The 17,500-nt window shown below is 38.8% G+C and overlaps 1 protein-coding gene across 11 annotated transcripts in view; it reads right to left on the bottom strand.

Moving 5' to 3' along the window:
• Window positions 1-17,500, bottom strand: part of GREB1L (GREB1 like retinoic acid receptor coactivator) — a 132,151-nt gene that overhangs the window by 113,609 nt on the left and 1,042 nt on the right. The window contains exon 2 of one of the 11 annotated variants that reach the window (XM_072924558.1): window positions 757-17,410. The exons of the other annotated variants lie outside the window; for them this stretch is intronic. The gene's annotated coding sequence lies outside the window, so the exon portion shown is untranslated. The remainder of the gene's footprint in view (window positions 1-756; window positions 17,411-17,500) is intronic. 11 annotated transcript variants of the gene reach the window in all.

The raw sequence follows: 17,500 nt of genomic DNA, 5'->3' as shown, positions 1-17,500 counted from the left end.
ACCCCCACCAATGTCTCTTGGGGAGTTTGTGGTCAAGACTGAACAGAACAAAGATCTCCCAGCTGCTGGCTTTAGCTGGTTTAATTTTAGTTCCATCCCCTTACTCTTTGTTGCTATCTAGTCACTTAGGAAAAGAATCTGAAAAAACCTGCAGACAAAACCACTGGAAAAATGAGCAAGAAATTCAGCCTCATGAGAACAAGGGTGGGGAAGGAATGAACATATCTTTGCTCAGTGAAGGACAAAAAAAAAGTAGAAATATTGGTCTACTTGGTCATCATGTGATGACAAAAATCTTTGCATCAAAAAGTCTGGAGAGTAACAGTAGTTCAGAGACACTGGCCTTGCCTTGCCTTACACTGGTTCACTTCTCTTTCAACTGGTAAGGTATTTCTTTTCTATTCACAGAAACTGCCATTTCAGGACAACATTGACACAGTAGGAGTTACCTCCTCCACTTATTTGCAGTCTTCTGCAGTCCTTTACCCACATATATAAAGCAGTACCAGACAGAGGCAACACTTGTTTAACATGCAATAGTCCAGATTTCTAGTTTTATACTACATTATATGAAATGTCTGGATCATGTTAAACATTATTAGTAAACACCAAAGTTACACTTTCAAAGCACCGATCATAGAGCAAAACAGCAGTATATCTCCAGGCAACTGCAACTTACAAGATAAATCAAAAAGAAGATCTAGATTAAATCAAATCAGTTATTACGTATGGAAGAATACTTTCTGATTCACTCACATGTCTTTTCGATATATATATATATGGAAGTGGCTATTCCCCACTCTGAGTGGGAAATGGGCTCATCTCTGCAAAGGAAAGCACACTCATAAGAACATTGAGCCAGAAGGTTACAAAAGAGTACATTTTATTCAGAAATATGAGAAGGTAGGGTTTGAGACATTAGCTTAGGCCTCAGAACATTAAGCAAAGATTAGAGGATGGGCACAGCCCAGTATGCCCAAGGCCTGGAGCTCTTTTAAAGGTGAGTGTTCACCTAAGCAGTAACTTCTAACACAGAACAGGGCTGTAGACTAGAAAGTAATCAGCCATGTAAATCCATTGAAGAACATGGGGTTTTTCCTTTCCAAAGCTAAGTTTCAATTTTTTAATTTCAGAAAGCTATTTTCTGGAAACAAAAGGCTCTCTAAAAGCCTTTTCTTTGTTGCTTCCTCCCTGAAGAGTATGTCAGTGGTGCTGATGGCCATACCTTCCTACAAGGGAAGCTTGGCACTTGCACCTTTGATGCACATGGTTTTGGAGTTGGGGATTTTGGCTGGGGAGGAAAGAGTTACATCATTCTTATCCTTACAGCATAAAGTTATTGTTACAGTGCCCAAACTCTGTTCTGCAAAGCACAAATAGGCCTTTTTATCACAATAGAGGAAGATTTCTCAAACTCATATTAAGGACGGCACTGCTGTCAGCTCTGTAAAAATGGCTGATGAGTGATAACTGGAACGGGGACATTGACACGACAATGTCATAATACCTGAGGCACATACAATGAACTCACTAAGCATGGAGAAGCAGCTCATCATGACCCTACCTTTGGGCTCCCCCTCCCAAAAGAAAACCCTTGCCAAACACCCTGACATTGAATAGCAGTTCTTCAGACTCTGGATGACTGCATTCAGATGGGAAAAAAAAGTTCATAAATAATTCCAACGTTGCAAAAGCAACATGAGAAGGTGAATGCAAGCAGATGCCAGTCTTCTACCAACTTCCCTTTCTGGAATTACTGCCCTCCTGTCTGCAGGGTAAGCCACATTTTGTGTGCCTTCTGCCTGGGAGATCTGGAGATGCTTTTATCTGAACAAAGGGCACATCAGATCTGTTCCAAGGGAAGAAGTGCAGTACAACCCAGGCAGAGAAAGAACAAAGACAAGTACAGGACTGTATTCTAACTGCTGTGTCATCTGCACAGGTCATGGACTCAGCTGCTTGCCCCAGATGCCAGAAGAACTGGACTTTATGTCAGTTCCCTACAATTTGAGTCATACAGCTTAGTAATGCCCTTTTAAGGGTTCTGAGAAAATCTGGATAAGAACAACCACTCATCATCTTCTCTAGGTCAGACAAAAAATGTATTCCAAATATCTAGAACAGGGCTTCATTTTTCATTTTATTTCAAGCCTGAAATAAAATTTCCGTGGTTTTTTTTTTCCTTCATGAAAATAATTCTGCAGGAAGAAGCAAAATTTAATCAGTTCTTAAAACAGTTCAGAACAGTTCCTTCACTGCCAAGTTTAAAATCTCAGGTCAACATTGACCTAGTTGGCATTAGTTCTACAAATTATTTTTTTTATCTCAGTATAATTTCAAGATAGACTGAAAATACCCAAAAGTCATGTTGGTGGTACCTATCACTTTCTAACAAAAAAAAAAAAAAAAAAAAAAAAAGGCAAAAAGCAGCACATATGCATGTTCAATTAATTTTACACCCGCCCAGTATAAAATCCAACAGTAGGCTTTCTCAGCCTAAAAGAGAATGCATGTTTAAAAATGGTTCACAGTACATTTGGCACTACTGGTTTGTGAAAAAATAAAAAAAAAAAAATAAATCTACTCGGTACTAATCACTTCCACCCCACTGTGTTACACTGCACCAGTCAAGCTTGGCATGCTACTCAGCAAGTAAACTGGATCAAGGAATTCATCCAGCTGAAAAGTAACCTGGAAAACTGTGTTGTTTTTCAAGTGGATCAGTTATTCTGCCAGATCCCAGCATGCTCCAAATAAACAGCAGCAAAACAGGGGGAAAGGCTGAGACTGGGGTGAGGAAATGGGCAACCAACAAGGAGCCAAGGGCTAATGGACCACAAGGCCATGGGCTCATTCACATGGTTTGTTATGAACCTCCCTTACTGACACAAATCACAGATGCAACTTTCTTTTGAAAGGATGGAAATCTCACAAGTATCTCTGACCCAACACTCACTAAATCACTGTTCAGTAGGCATATTGCCATTGGCTTCCAAAAGAGTGAATCCACATGCACCCAGGGCCATGCTGAAAGCTGCAGACAACAGGTCTCCTGCCTGTGGAAAGCAACCTGGAAAGCATGTGGGAAAAATAAAAGAGGAGGGGAAATTAACTTTTCTAGCACCTCCAAGTCTGTGAAGCGACCTTTGGGAATTACCTCCATATTTCATCTACTGAGTGGCAAGTAGGCTAAACTCAAATAAGCAAAGACCTGTAAGATGCCAAGACATTTGTATTGAAAGTCTTTCCTTCTCACCCTCCTCTGTAAAACAACAATGGAAATACTCCAAGAAAGAGGTTCAATGACTGAAGGAAGTAACAGTGACTATCATTTTCCTACTGCACTGGGGGACTTCACTAGTTTTTTTGCATGTATTACCTGTCTCTTTGTGTCACATATGCCTTAATTCCCCTTCAGCAGATACCTGGAACTATGAAATGCTTCTCTGAATGCAGAAATTCAGGGCAGGGAAGAAAATGGCATTGAAATGCTTTTAAATAACTGCAGCTACAGAGGATACACACATATTGGCATATGCATGGGCCTTGTACCCTGCATGCATAAAACTAAAGGAAAAATATGGGCTTCTGCAATATAAATTAAACAGATTACTTAAAAATAACTTGAGTTCAAATCTATCCAGCACACTACTAGTAAGCAAACATCAGGAGGTAGTCAAACAGAGAATGATTTTCTGACAATTAAGCAAGAACAATAGCAAATATTCAATTTGCAATTAAGAATCCGGGTTTTGTTTTCACAGAAACAGTGGGGATTTCTTCAATAGTGACTTCAATTAACTTCTGCTCCCCCCCACTGACAAAAGCCTTAATGGTCCCAAAACCATGGCTGCTTTTCCCCAACAATTTCAGAGTGAAAAAACAGCTTACTACATCTTCTCTAAAAACGTTTCAATTACATTTATTACATTTGCCTACTGTACTGCAGGCATTCCCAAAGGGCTAAAAACCTAAAAATTGAAACAACAACACAGATAAATAAATCCCAGTAAAACCACAGTCAGTAGCCGCTGAAAACACAATCCCTTAAACATTAGAAAAAATTATTACAATTAATAGATCTGTTTTGTAGTTGCCACAAGGCAACCTGCTGATTCAGGGCAATGTCACCAACAGTATTCTTATCTGTAAAGGGTAAGAATCAATTGTTTGACAGAAACAAAGGAGAGCTCAACAGGAAATCAACCAGCTTGGGACAGATGGTCACTGAATCAAGTTTCACCCCTCCCCTCTCCAAAAATAGGCTTAAGAGGCATTTTCTGTTACCAAGCAACAGCCCAAAGGAAGGCATAAATCTTTTCCTACGTGTTATTCCCCTCCTCCCCAACACACATACATTTCAATCTACTAGGGCGGTATGTTTGTGGGTTTGTTTGTTTTCCACATATCAGGTAGGATGGTTTATTCTGTGCAAGGACAACGCCTTTCTGCATGCCCACTAGCCATGCGTCCTTTTTTTTAAGGCAAGGAGGTTAACTGTATCCATGCTATGAGAACTACCATGAAGACAGCTTACAAGCAGGGATCCAATGCTAGTTAGTAACCCCTCCTTGTTCCACCAAGGTGACCTGCGAAATTACTCCCTAAAGAGGGAAGTTCCTAATCACTATTTTATATAAAACAAAGATGACCCTCATCACTCCCCAACAAAAGGTCACCACCTTTTTTTTTTTTAACTCATCAGAAAACCCTGTACCTGCTTTAACCCATGAAAACCCATAAAATTTAATTCCTTTAAAAAGCACCATGATATCTTTAATACAACACACAGACCAGCAGGCTTTTAAACAATTTGAATTTTAGGAGCATTAATCCTCTAGCACATCAAACACCCTAAGTGAGAATTGGAGTATGGGATGAGTAGGAAAGGATAATCAACATTTACTATTCTGGTGAGCCAGTGGAGGAAAGAAGGGCTGGAGTGGGGGGTGGGATGGAGGGGAGAAAGAGACCCAAAGAGGCTGTTTGCAGAGATCAGGGAGTAGGGGGAGGGGAGCAGAGCCCGGGGGTGAAGGACAGCGCCTCTGAAATTCAGATTAGCATCCAGGGAACAAACCGGTTTGTTTGACCCCCCCCTATCATACAAACCCGGAACAGACCGGCAGCCAGCAAAAAGAGATGGGAGTTAAATTTAGCCACACACAAAGAGTAATCTGTAACAAATAAATAAATAAATAAAAAATTTAAAAGGTTTATGATTACAACCCTCATAGAAATTAATTAAATGGGGAAGAAAAAGTCTCACTTCGGCAACAAACTGGGTAATCATCCTCTAAAAGCACAGAGCCTGGATTACCACTGACACATACTTAGACTACTAAAACATATGGCCAATAAAAAAAAAAAAAAAGAGGGGGGTTGTGGGGGGAGGGGAAAGGTTGAGACAGCATGTGGTCTGCAAGAGCTTTATTTACTCCCTCCTCAACTACTGCTTGCTTTAGCCAGTGAAGACCTTCTGCAAGACACAGCCTATTTTCACTGGGTATTTCATGTATACTCCTTTGACACCAGTGCAGATAGGGGTTGCCACCACTGTGGTGGGTAAACACGGCCCGCGGGCTGCTTCACTGACCAAAGGCCTTGGACTTTTGAATCCATTTCACCATAAAGTCATCTCAGTGGAGATGCTGCCCCAGCTTTCTGTACATGGCAAATAGTTCCCACAGGCAAAGCAGAGACTGTGATGTCTAAATTCAACTAATTAAAATTAAGTTGATTGAAATTAAACAGAAGGTTTGAACACAAAAGCCAAATAGCTGCTTGTATGTATGCCAAGAACACCATTTGTTCTTTGAGGTCTAAAGCTTTCTGACAGAAGCATGAAGCTTAGCGGCCCAAGGACCTGACCAGGAGACTTGAACTAAGGGCCCTCCAGGCTCAGCCATTAAAACCTTAACAGCAAATCACTACTATCCTGTAGTGCTTCAAAAACTCCCAGGCCAAGAACACCCTTGGTTTAGAGAGAGGGAATCTGAGGCATGTAGAAGCCATGTGCCCTCTCTCAGTGGCAGAATTTGGAAATAAAACTGGATCTTCTGCAGACACAAGTCCACATTGTAATATCACCCTGAGTATACACATAAAAGCAAGTAAGTTGTTATTTTATGTAAATTCATGGCCAACATCAACATTTTGACAGCTGGTTTTCTGGGCCTCCTCACAGCTGAGCAAGAGTCCTGTAGATTAAATCCAATTCTTTACCAAAATTAGTCTCTCCTATCAGGCAGGCAATGGTAGTCATCCCAGAGTTATTCAGGAATGGATATACTTATTTTTCTAACACATTCAGAATTTGGCTAAATAAGATATGAAACTATAACCCTTCTCTAATGCAAGTTAGCAATTTCTCTATAAATAGTAAATTAATTATGGACTGCAAGGGTTTTGTTTCTTTTGTACATCAGTGTAAATGCTGTGAAATATATCACAGTGGCAAAAGCTCCATACTCTTTACCTGCCAATACACAGACCATTGTCTGGGAGAAAAACATACATTATAGCTTTGCATAGGCATTTATTATAGTTTTCCCTTACATTTAAATATATGTGCCTTACACCACTCTGCCATGGTAAGAGAGAAGGAACCACCTAAGGTGGGGGGGGAGAAAGGTTGTTTTCTTTTCCCCTCTAAAGTAAACCATCATGCTTTTTCTTCAGTGACCAAAGAAATTTCCATATTCCTTGGCCAAGGTGGTATCTCCGGAAAAACACGTTGCATGTTTTTTGGTTGAAATGTAAAAGGACACAAGCTTTCCTCAAATCTCTGTCAATAATTCTATGATTCTATGAAATTAGGTCTGAAGAGACTGCATTCTAGTATCTTTTTCTTAGAAAAATCACAATGTATTTTCTTTGAATTCTTCATCTCTCAAACTACTACTTTAGAACTCTAGGTCTTCCAACAGAGTCTATTATAATATTCAGTTTAACTTGACTCTTTACCTTGAACTAAGCCATTCAACAGCAAAATAAAGCTTGTATCTGTGAATGATCCAGACAAGTCCTTATCCTTTTTTTTGCCATAGAATACAGTAGCAATAGGCAGTGTTCAAAACATAAGAACATTCCTCAGTCTTATTAAAATCATAATAGCACTACTCTTCATTAAAAGATGGGCAGAAGAATAGAATGGTAAAGAACAGTGATCATCAGTTAAAAGCAGTTAAGTAAAAATAAGTTTATCCATAGAAACAGAGAAACAATTACAAAAGGGATAACCTACAGGGATAGGCAAGCCAGTAAAAAACTGCAAGTACATAATTGCAAGCCTCATTTCCAAAACAAAGAACATCAGAAACTGAGTATTATCCTTCATGTGGCTATATGGTGGCATTGCATTTAACTATTTGCTCCCCAGTGCGACATCAAAGTGTCAAAAGGGAACATTTCTCTTAAAAAAATTTTCTGCTTATATATTTAGGTTGGGGCTATTTTTCCTGGCACACATAATGGCAGAATGGACACAAGATTCACCCATGCATTCTCTTATCTCTGCACACTGGCTGAAAGGAACACAGTTTATGTAATTTATTCCAGATCAGAAAGGCAGTGTGACAACACAAAGAATAGACCACATTTTCAACAAGCATTTCCTAATGAGAAATTTATCAGTCTTTCTCAGCATGAACTGCACTCTGGAACAGGGAGGAAAGAATTGTTTCAATTAATTCATCCTGAGGCCAACCTCCTTCCAGGCATATGGCCTCAAAATGCACTTGCTTCTGTCTTTGGGATAATGAATCATAAAACAGTTCTATTTTCTGGCTCTTGTTAACTTGCCAGTCAGCATCTTCCTGAGGTGGAATTTCTCAAAGAAAATTCAATCTGCAGTTGCAAATTTCTAGTTCTTTCCCACACCTTGCTATGCTTTTTTACAAAACCTCAATCTCCCACAACTTATTCAGATAATCATTTGAAGCAGGAAAAGGTATTTTATCATCCAGCCTCCGTTCCTCTTTTCATAATTGCAACAAAAAAAGCACAACCCCCTTCTTTCCACACTTGGCCTGTTTTCCTCTACATATGGAGTGTGTTCAGCTAGAATATGTCAAGGAGAAACTGAAACCCACATACTGAATCATCACATAAGAATCAATATGTCCAGAAAAATAAAACATATGAACACACATACAAATCAACTGAAAGATGCTGGAGGGCATGTCACTGAAAACTGCAGTTTCCAAATCTCACTATTTAACAAAATAAGGAGTGATTGACTGAAATAACTACTATCTCCTTTTTATGCATGCTTTATTTTAGCCCTGAAAAAGGTTTAAAATTAATACTACTGGGCTTATTCCAAGTTTCCTTAGAGTAAAACATGTAGTTATGAATGTGAATCTAGACAGACTGATTTTAGACAATGCAACAATGTCAATCCATCAGGCATCATTATTACCCTTTGATGCCCAGTCTTCCATCCCAGACAGGCCAAACAACCTCTTACAGAGTCACTCAAGCTTTGCAACCTTCCTATTAACACATGCCCAGCGATGCCTCAATCACCAGACCATTTCTGTTGCCATCCACCAAGGTGACAAGACCAGCAGAGAGCTGCCAGTAGCAGAATTCATGGAGTCTCTCTGTCGATGCATGTGACTGGATGTGCAACCAGCACACATTTCTGATGATATACAGAAAGCACATCTGGCACATAGCAGAAAAATGGCCAGAAAGAAGAAAAGTAGAAAGCAGGTTACCAAAACAGTTCAGGCTGGCAGTAACCTATTCCTTGAGTATCTTTTGAAAAGGCCTTGGGCCAGATGAATTGTTTCAGGAAGCTGTATCTTACCAATAGGTAATACTGCCAAGTTTTATGAGTTTGGTACTACCTCATTTTACAACCAACAACAGAACTCTGAAGGTCAACCAGTCCAAACTCACACTCTTGGCAGGGCCATGTTGGAAATCCTATTAAAACAACACATATTATGATTTATTTTGGTTCATGGCTGATCTTCATTGATAGTTTTGACTTATTATCCTGTCATATCTAACTGTGAGGTTGTCAGTGATTCTCAGCTAGAGTAAAATGAATCAAGGACTGAAGGTCTGTTTCTTAAAAATAAAAACTCCAAGGCACAAACCAGCTTTTGTTAAAGGAAATTAGTATTTTATTGATGCAAATACTTTATCTGTTTCCCAATATGCAGTTTTTGCAATTTGGACAAACTGTTAGTGACCTATAAAGTAAAGATCCAGTAGTGTCAAGGTTAAACACTGAGGTTCATGCTGTTCTTGTTTATAAAGTGAATCAGAACAGAGAACACAAGCTTAAAGTATCAGTATCGTCCAACAAAAGGAGTATCAAAACTATGCAGCATCTGTTGCATTCCTCTGTCTTTTTCAGCCTTAAACCCCTGAACTGCATGTTACTGAATTTTAAGTTGAGCCCATTTTCACAGGAAGATTCAATTAAAAAGCATCTGGAAGAACACTGTATTTTACTGAAACTAAGTCCCAGATCCAGTTCTCATTTATTACACTGCTGGGACAGCATCCTTTAAAAATGGTAATCAAAAGCAACAATGTTTTGTTTGTTTGGGTTTTTTTTGCTTTCTAACAAACATCAAAGCAACAATGTTAGGATGAATTTTTAACTGTTCTAAGTCTACAGGTTATATAGATTTGCCTTTTCCAGCAGAAGGGACTCTGGCAACACACATACAACTTCACAAGTTCAACTTGGCAGTTAATCTGTCTGGCTTTAACACATAATTAGAAATGGATTTACTACAGTGACAGCAAATGGAGCTGAAAACCTACACTGCACTGTGTAGGGGAGTGCTTAAATCCCAGTGCAAGCATGGCCTCCCTCTTTCTACACCAAATCCATGTAACAACTGGAATCACCCCAAAGCTAAGCTTGATAAAATGCCAGTCAGTTGTGCTGAAGATGAAAATTGAGCATCTATCTGCACAGACACCAGACACAAGACTTCTCTCAATAAAACAGCCAAGCTGGACAGTCAACAAGCAACACTGTTCACTATGATAGCTGAGAGCAGCCAGAAGAATCTTTTTTTTAATCTTCCTTCTCAGGGTTTTCTGCCACAAGGTCACATCTGCTGTTTAAAATTAAATTTTGTTGTTGTTGTTGTTTTGGGTTGTTTTTGTTTGGTTGGTTGGTTTTTTTTTTTCTTTTTCTTTTTTTTTTTTTTTTTTGTGGTGGTGGCCTTTGTTTAAAAGCTTCCCAGGCATACTGTTTTGAATAACATTACTAGTGGCACATCTACTACCCACTAAGAACTTCTAAAGGAAAACTGTCAACAACACAAAAAAACAGTATAAATCATCTCAGCCAGACAACCATTCAAAAAAAGAATCTTCTTTAAAGACCCACTAATGTATTGGACCAGTATGATATTAGACCTCAGCATTGCTAATTTATGTCTTCTTCTCTTTCATATATGTGTATATATGTACATGCACACACATACACACTATCCTCTTTAGCTTTGAGTGCTTTGGAGAAGACAACTGGCTATGTATTTTCCTTGCAGTACCCAAAATATTTTCAGACATGTAGTAAGAGAGAAGAGTATTACTAAGTTAATGCAGCAAAACAAACAAAAAAAAAATCTGTATGTTTAGATGCCCTGTCATTTCATAGCTCTTAATACAAAAGTTTGTGACTGCTAATGTTTTAATCTTTGTGCCCTTGAATTCCAGCTCACCTTCCACATCTGCTATAATCACGACTGTTATTTCACCTTCTTCCTCCAAGTCTACAGTCTGGCAGGCAAGTTGTCTTCATCCTGCTCAAAAAGCTTGGAAATTGAGTGCTGACTCTCCTACTGAAAAAAAAAAATGGCAGGCACTAACTGTCAAAATTTACCTGCTGCAAAAGGGAATCTGGGGATATGTGTATTTTTCACTCTGAATTTCTGCTAAATATCCCATTGGTAGTTTGGTGTGCCTCTGGCATGCTGGAGGCATTAAAGTGTTCTTGGATGGCTTTGCCTATCCCACCCTTCTCTATGTTTTCTTCAAACCTGCACCTCAGTGGAATGGTACTGATCACTTGTCTAATACAACTAATTTCTTAATGTTCTCACAATCAGACATTTCCCTCTAAGATGTTAAGAATCAAAAGAGTAACAAGAGTATCTTAACATCTTATGTATACATATTAATTTTTGAAAGCATTTTTAACAAGAATGTAAAGCCATCGTGTTCTTAAATGTCACATACAACACGACTGGTAGGAAGCTGTTTCCCACTTCTTGATTCAGTGCATTGTAATTGTAAAAATCAAGACCTTTTTTGTGGTCTTCCCAAAGGAATCACCTAATTGCACTAAGAATTTGATTCTGTATAAGTGGTTTAAAGTAATTATAAGATTAAGCTTTCTTTATAAAACAGCTGTTCTCAAAGTGGACTGAAAGTGTAAAAGAACAGGAGAATAAAGCCATCTAATGCTGCAAAGCAACACAGAGTTTGGGAGACTTCCTGAGAAGCCACAGGGAGATAGTCAGTGAGGCAGGAACAAAAGCAGTAAAAGTAGATGGCTTGTTCTCCTGAATGGCAAAACTGAGATGCAATTGTACACTGTGAAACACATTATCACCAAGGCGATAGTAAGAAGAGAACTAATAGCAGTGAAGTACTGTACCAACAGGAAAAGGACACGGGGCTCAGGACAGGGAACAGAGCACTTGGCTCTCTGCAAATCCCAAATCAAGCCACCAAGACACAGTTTTGTCACATATGCTCTTCATTCTGAGCATGAGTAAGCAACAGTAATATTTATAAAACTTTGCTGTGAACATCCCTATTTCACCAGCGATTCCAGTGTAAAGAGGTAGCTGCCCAGAGTCCTTACAGCATCAGAAGCAGCTGAGCTCAGCTATTTGCATTTGCTGTTCCTTACCACTACACTATCTCTTTGAAGTGGGTGTGATGGAGAAACAGCTTGGATCTCACTAAGCCCAGAATGGTGTGTCACACTTCACTTTTTTAATAAGTGATCATTTCCTCTTTACCAGGAATACTGCAGAGGATCAGGCTCACAGCAATTTCCAAACACTCTTCTAATTACTCAATTACTCCTGAGTGATAACACAACAAGGGACCATACAACTCACTGTATATACAAATCTCCCTGAGCACTGGCATTACAATTGCATATGACCACCTCTATCTTTTAAAAGACAGCTGGAAATAAAGCGGAGTGGGTGCGGGGCGTAGGGAGAGCAGGGAGGGGAGGTGGCATAGGGGAATTCTACCAAATTAAAAGCATAATTTAACTATCACACTCCCAGAAAAATTGTGCTTAGGTTTCCTTATGCCTACAGACCTGAGAGTCTGTAAGAAAGCAAGTTTTGAAGTTGGAGGTAGTGTTACAAAAGAAAGGGGAGGAAAAAATCATAGCTCTCAAATATGCAGAATGCTGGAGGTAAAATGCTTCATATGCACATTAATAGCTCTATATGAAGCCAAATTTAAATTTATTATGGCTCTAGAGAAAAACAGCAGCAGAAATGAAGCCTTTCAAAAAAGGTTATTTTTTTCTCTGAAATTTTGGTGCTGTGCACTCCATTCAACAGAGAAATCAGTGCTGCAGAGGGAGATGCAGCAGAATTTGGTGCAAAAGGACAGGAGTACCAGGAAAATGTTCAGCAGCTTAAAACAGCCATCCAAAGAAGTTTCCCACTGTTAAATTCTAGGGAAATATTATCACTTTTGGTGAGACACACAGATGAATCTTCATTTTTTAAAAGGAAGACTATTAATAGAGTGTGTTTCAGACTTCATTCAGTAACTAGCTTCTTCACTTGCCTCAAAGTACTCTGATCAAATCACACCAAGGGTTTTGAAAAGAGCTAATTACAGACAGTGATGGAGACAGGACACCCAGAACACGAAGATCGATGCACAGCATTTCACAAAACTAGTCACTCCAGGCTTGTTCATGGAACCAGTACAACAGATGTCTGGTAATCTCTTAAGTAACAGTATCTTAGGTCTGCCCACATTGTTTTCTGTGCACAGCTCCAGCAGTTTGAAAAACTACCTCAAAATAACCTTTCTAAAACCTTACATGGCCAATATTAATCAATCATATCTTGTCATACTGACTCAGGCTGCTGCCTACCTTCTTACTCTACTGGTGATTTTATGTCACAACATATATTTCTCCTATCTTTTACATTTTATGAGCATTTTATTGGTTACTGTAGTGTAACTCCTAAAAAAATTAAATACAAATTAACCAAAGTAATTGACAGTATATGATGCAAGATCTTCAGGTCCAATATATGGAGGTTTTTTACTAAACATCTGAGGTGCCATGGAACTTAAAATGCTAACTCAATGAGAATAACATTAAATACACTTCAATGAAAGTAGTAATTTACACAATTCTCTATAGTCTCTCATGTCCCAAAAGAATTTCACAGAAATGGTGACATCCTTGTGTGACAGAATAAGACAACAGAAACCAGCTCACCAGGCTTCAGCAGTCATCCAAACCAAACCAAACCTAATTAGAATTCTGTGATTCTAAAATCACAGAATCATAGAATGATTTAGGTCGAAAATGACCTATATGATCACAGAGTCCAAGCATCAACCCAGCACTGCCAAGTTCGCCACTAAACCATGTCTCTCAAATGCCATGACTACACTTCTTATAAATACCTGCAAGGCTGGTGATTCAGCAGCTTCCCTGGGCAGGCTGTTACAATGCTGGACAAATGTTTCCATGCAGCATTTATGTGGAAGTTGAGGTTATTCCCTCTTGTCCTATCCCTAGTTACCTGACAGAAGAGATCAACACCCATCTAGCAGGGTGGTCCCATCTGAGCCTCTTTTTCTCCAGGCTAAGCAATCTTGCCTCCCTCAGCCACTCCTCAGAGGACCTGTGTTTCAGAAACATCACCCGCTCTGGTGCCCTTCTCTGGACATGCTCAGCACCTCAATGCCCATCCTGAATTGAGAGGCCCAAAACGGAACACAGGATTAAAGGTGCAGCCTCATCCAGTGCTGAATACAGAGAGACAATCACTGCCCTGCTCCTGCTGGCCACAGTATATGACACAAGCCAGGATATCACTGGCCTTCTTGGCCACCTGGGCACACGCTGGCTCATGTTTAGCTGGCTGTCAACCAACATCCTGGATCCTTTTCCACTGCATACATTTCCAGCCACTCTTCCCGAGGCTGTAGTGTTGCATGAGGTTATCATGACCCAAGAGCAGGACTTGGCACTTTACCTTGTTAAACCTCATACAATTGGCCTTGGCCCATCAATCCAGCCTATAATTTTGGTAAGAACTCCATATTTCTGTTTGATACTTCCAAGCCAACAACAACAGTGTACAAAATTTGGCTGTCCCCATTGTGAATAAACTCTGTTCCAAATTTCTGTCATCTACATTCCTCAGATATCCTGTGTTTTTTACTTCTGGATTATAAAAACATTAAGCATTCTATTTAATTATTAGGAGCCTAATGCTACTGGATAGTTCACCAATACATGGCACCTTCAAAAAATGGCTCCTTGGTTTTGGGTCATCTTCACTACCTACTTGCAAATTCAAATCCATTAACAGGGGCTATAGTAGCTTGCTCAGAGTTGTAGATAAGCTTTTGCAATGACTCACTGAAGCTTTATTCACTAGGTCTCTCATTATTATGCAAGAATATCTTCAGAGCTCTTAGAAACAAGATGTGTTTGGGTTATACAAGAAATAGAATTGGTCTATGAATGTATCTCCACATAGAATACAGCATGAAACAACATGATCAGGTCTGTAATTAAAAAAACAAAAACAAAAACAAACCAGAAACTACACTAGGCAAAAGCATTTTGAACACATATTCTTACAAACAATATTTTTCTTAACATATTAAGGAAAGTAATGACAAGACAGGGTAATAACAACACATTAATTGTAAAAGTTTAGTGTTGTTTTATGACTGCTGCTGTAATCTATCTCAGGATATTAGCGATCTCTTAATTGCTTACTATATTTAATGAACTCCAGTTCACAGGACTAATTCTCTAAAACACATGATTGTCAGAATGTCAAGGCTTATTACTCCTTCGTCTGTTTTCCCAACAGTTCTATTGCTCACAATTATGTTTTAGAAACAAAAGAAAATGCATCTTTTGCATTACATGCAATAAATGATTATGCAAGAATAGGCAAAGCACATACATATCAAAGAGGCTGTTCTTCCAAGGTGCAAAGCAAAATACCTGAAATGTTTGTTTTACATTATTGATTTCACAGTCCTTTTTTGGCAAGAGTCAAGACGTGACGCCTTAATATAATGTCTGAGCTCCATGTTTTGTTAATTATGTCCTACCTAGCTAAATGCCCCCCATAGATTCAATTAGACATGGTATTCTTCCTCACTTCCCGTCTTGATTATTGTGCACTGTTGCTAAGCACTAGTTAACAGTTGCCACATTTACTCAAAGTTGGCTGTGTTTCAGTGGTCATTCAAAGAATTAAACACAAAACATATGGTACAGAACCGTACAAATAAAAAAAAGCACTTTTAGAAACCACATGCGTAATATAAAAGGTACTGCAGAACTGGTTACGCCACTGAAAGTAAAATCCTTACAGTCCTATGCCCACTCCAAATTTCCTAGAAGCACTGAAAATTAGAGAGAAAAGCTTTCAATCTTTTTTTTTTTCAGCTTTCACTAAAAGGTTTCCTAGAGTATATTTTTGACATCATACTGAGTCTAATTTTACACTGAATAAACAGCCCAGCATTCATAGTGAGACCGGCTTCAAGGTACAGACATTTCTCCTTTAAAAATAGTTTAATTCTCTATGTCCCATAGCAACTAACTAAAGTCTCCTAAATTGGACTCCAAATTTTCTTTACCTTGTACCTCCAAAATACTTTGGACATGACTTGTTGAACCGCCAAATACCAATGCCAGTACCTACATGTTTCAGAAGACCTTGAACCAAATGTGCTTTTTTTGAATTCTAGACAAACTTTTCACACAGTCAGATCACCTCTCCTTTCATCTGTGATGTCCTCATGTGATCTTAAGAAACTTCACATAATTTAATTGTCAAGATAAAAGGTCAGTAATCAGCTCACCTATTACTGCTTATTTCCTTTAGTATTACATCCTGGACTTAAAAACTGTCTTACCAAAAAATCCTCACTATTTATGATTGCTACATTATCTACAGCCAATCCCTACCAATAAAAATTCCTGGTATGTACAAATTGTTTCTTGTAGATAATTTTTTTTTTCTTGTTAAACACCTTAGAAAAAAATAGTTTTGCACAAACACTACTAACAGTAAGCAGAAATAAACACTGTATTTTTTTATCTGTATTTACAGATGGTGAATTAAACCTTTATGGCTCAGAACCCAATAGTTTAAACAGGTAGGTACATACTGAGCATTAGTCATTGACTTTCTGGAGCATTTTGTTGGGAATACTTAGAGAATACATGAGGAAAAGTATGCATATGTACAAAATCCACCAATGTTAAAAATTACAAATAACTAAATATTTCTCAACAGCTCTGAGACTACTCACACAATCCCCACTGCTTTGCAAAGAGTTATACAACAAGCTAATCTTATAGCTTCATAAATGCTTTTGTTGTACTCACAAGCAAATTCAACAGGATAATGTTTAAAATCTGTAAAGATTTTTTTAATCCACTAGCACATATGTAATAAGTTTTTCAATCAACATAAGACCCATCCTTGTTTCTCTTTAGATGGCATAACCCTTAATAAAAGCCAAGCTTAGGTATGCCTTACAGTATTTGAAAGTGCTGAAAGCTTTACCCATCTCAGAAGCCACATACATAACTGTACCTGCAACTGGACTATGCACCTATTTGCTTTACCTCTCAAACAAGAGCCATAAATTAAAAATGAATTAAATAAAATAAAGCTTCAGTAATTCCTAGCCAGGCAATAAGACACAACACTTTCTTCTCAGCAGCCTTTTTATTTCCATCTTTTAAAAAGCTCTCTGTAAAAAGGTTACAATGAAGTACGAAGAATATGGAGTATTATTTCAATAACACTAAAGTATCATTCAGTGGAAAAATCTGAAGAGGAACCAATTCAAAGAAAGGCAAATGGAATAATGTAAAAAAAAGGTCCTATCTTGAGCATATTCAAAGCAAACATGCTGACAAGCAGCAGACATGGGAAATATATTTCCACGGGCAACTGAAAAGAGTCTCCCGCACTTCAAACACATTTGACTATTGAAAATTCCTAAATTTCAGAATATGGATAAATATCTGCAGGCTTGGGGCCTAAACAAACAGCACCGCTTGGCCCACCCGCTGAGCTGAGCGAAATCCTATGGTGTACACGAAGTTTTCATCTTCCGGAGGTTTCGGGGAGCGCCGGGAGGGAAGGGCCAGACCGGGCGGTACCTAAAGTCCCCCGTATACATCTGTCAGCTGCCGCGGGGAGCCGCCGCCGCTTCATCCCAGCCGCTTTCCCCCCGCTCTACCCTTACTTCC

This window comes from Taeniopygia guttata, chromosome 2 (genome assembly GCF_048771995.1).
Source record: "Taeniopygia guttata chromosome 2, bTaeGut7.mat, whole genome shotgun sequence".
Taxonomy (NCBI): domain Eukaryota; kingdom Metazoa; phylum Chordata; class Aves; order Passeriformes; family Estrildidae; genus Taeniopygia; species Taeniopygia guttata.
The sequence above is the reverse complement of the archived record's forward strand: the minus strand, read 5'-3'. Positions and strand labels throughout refer to the sequence as shown.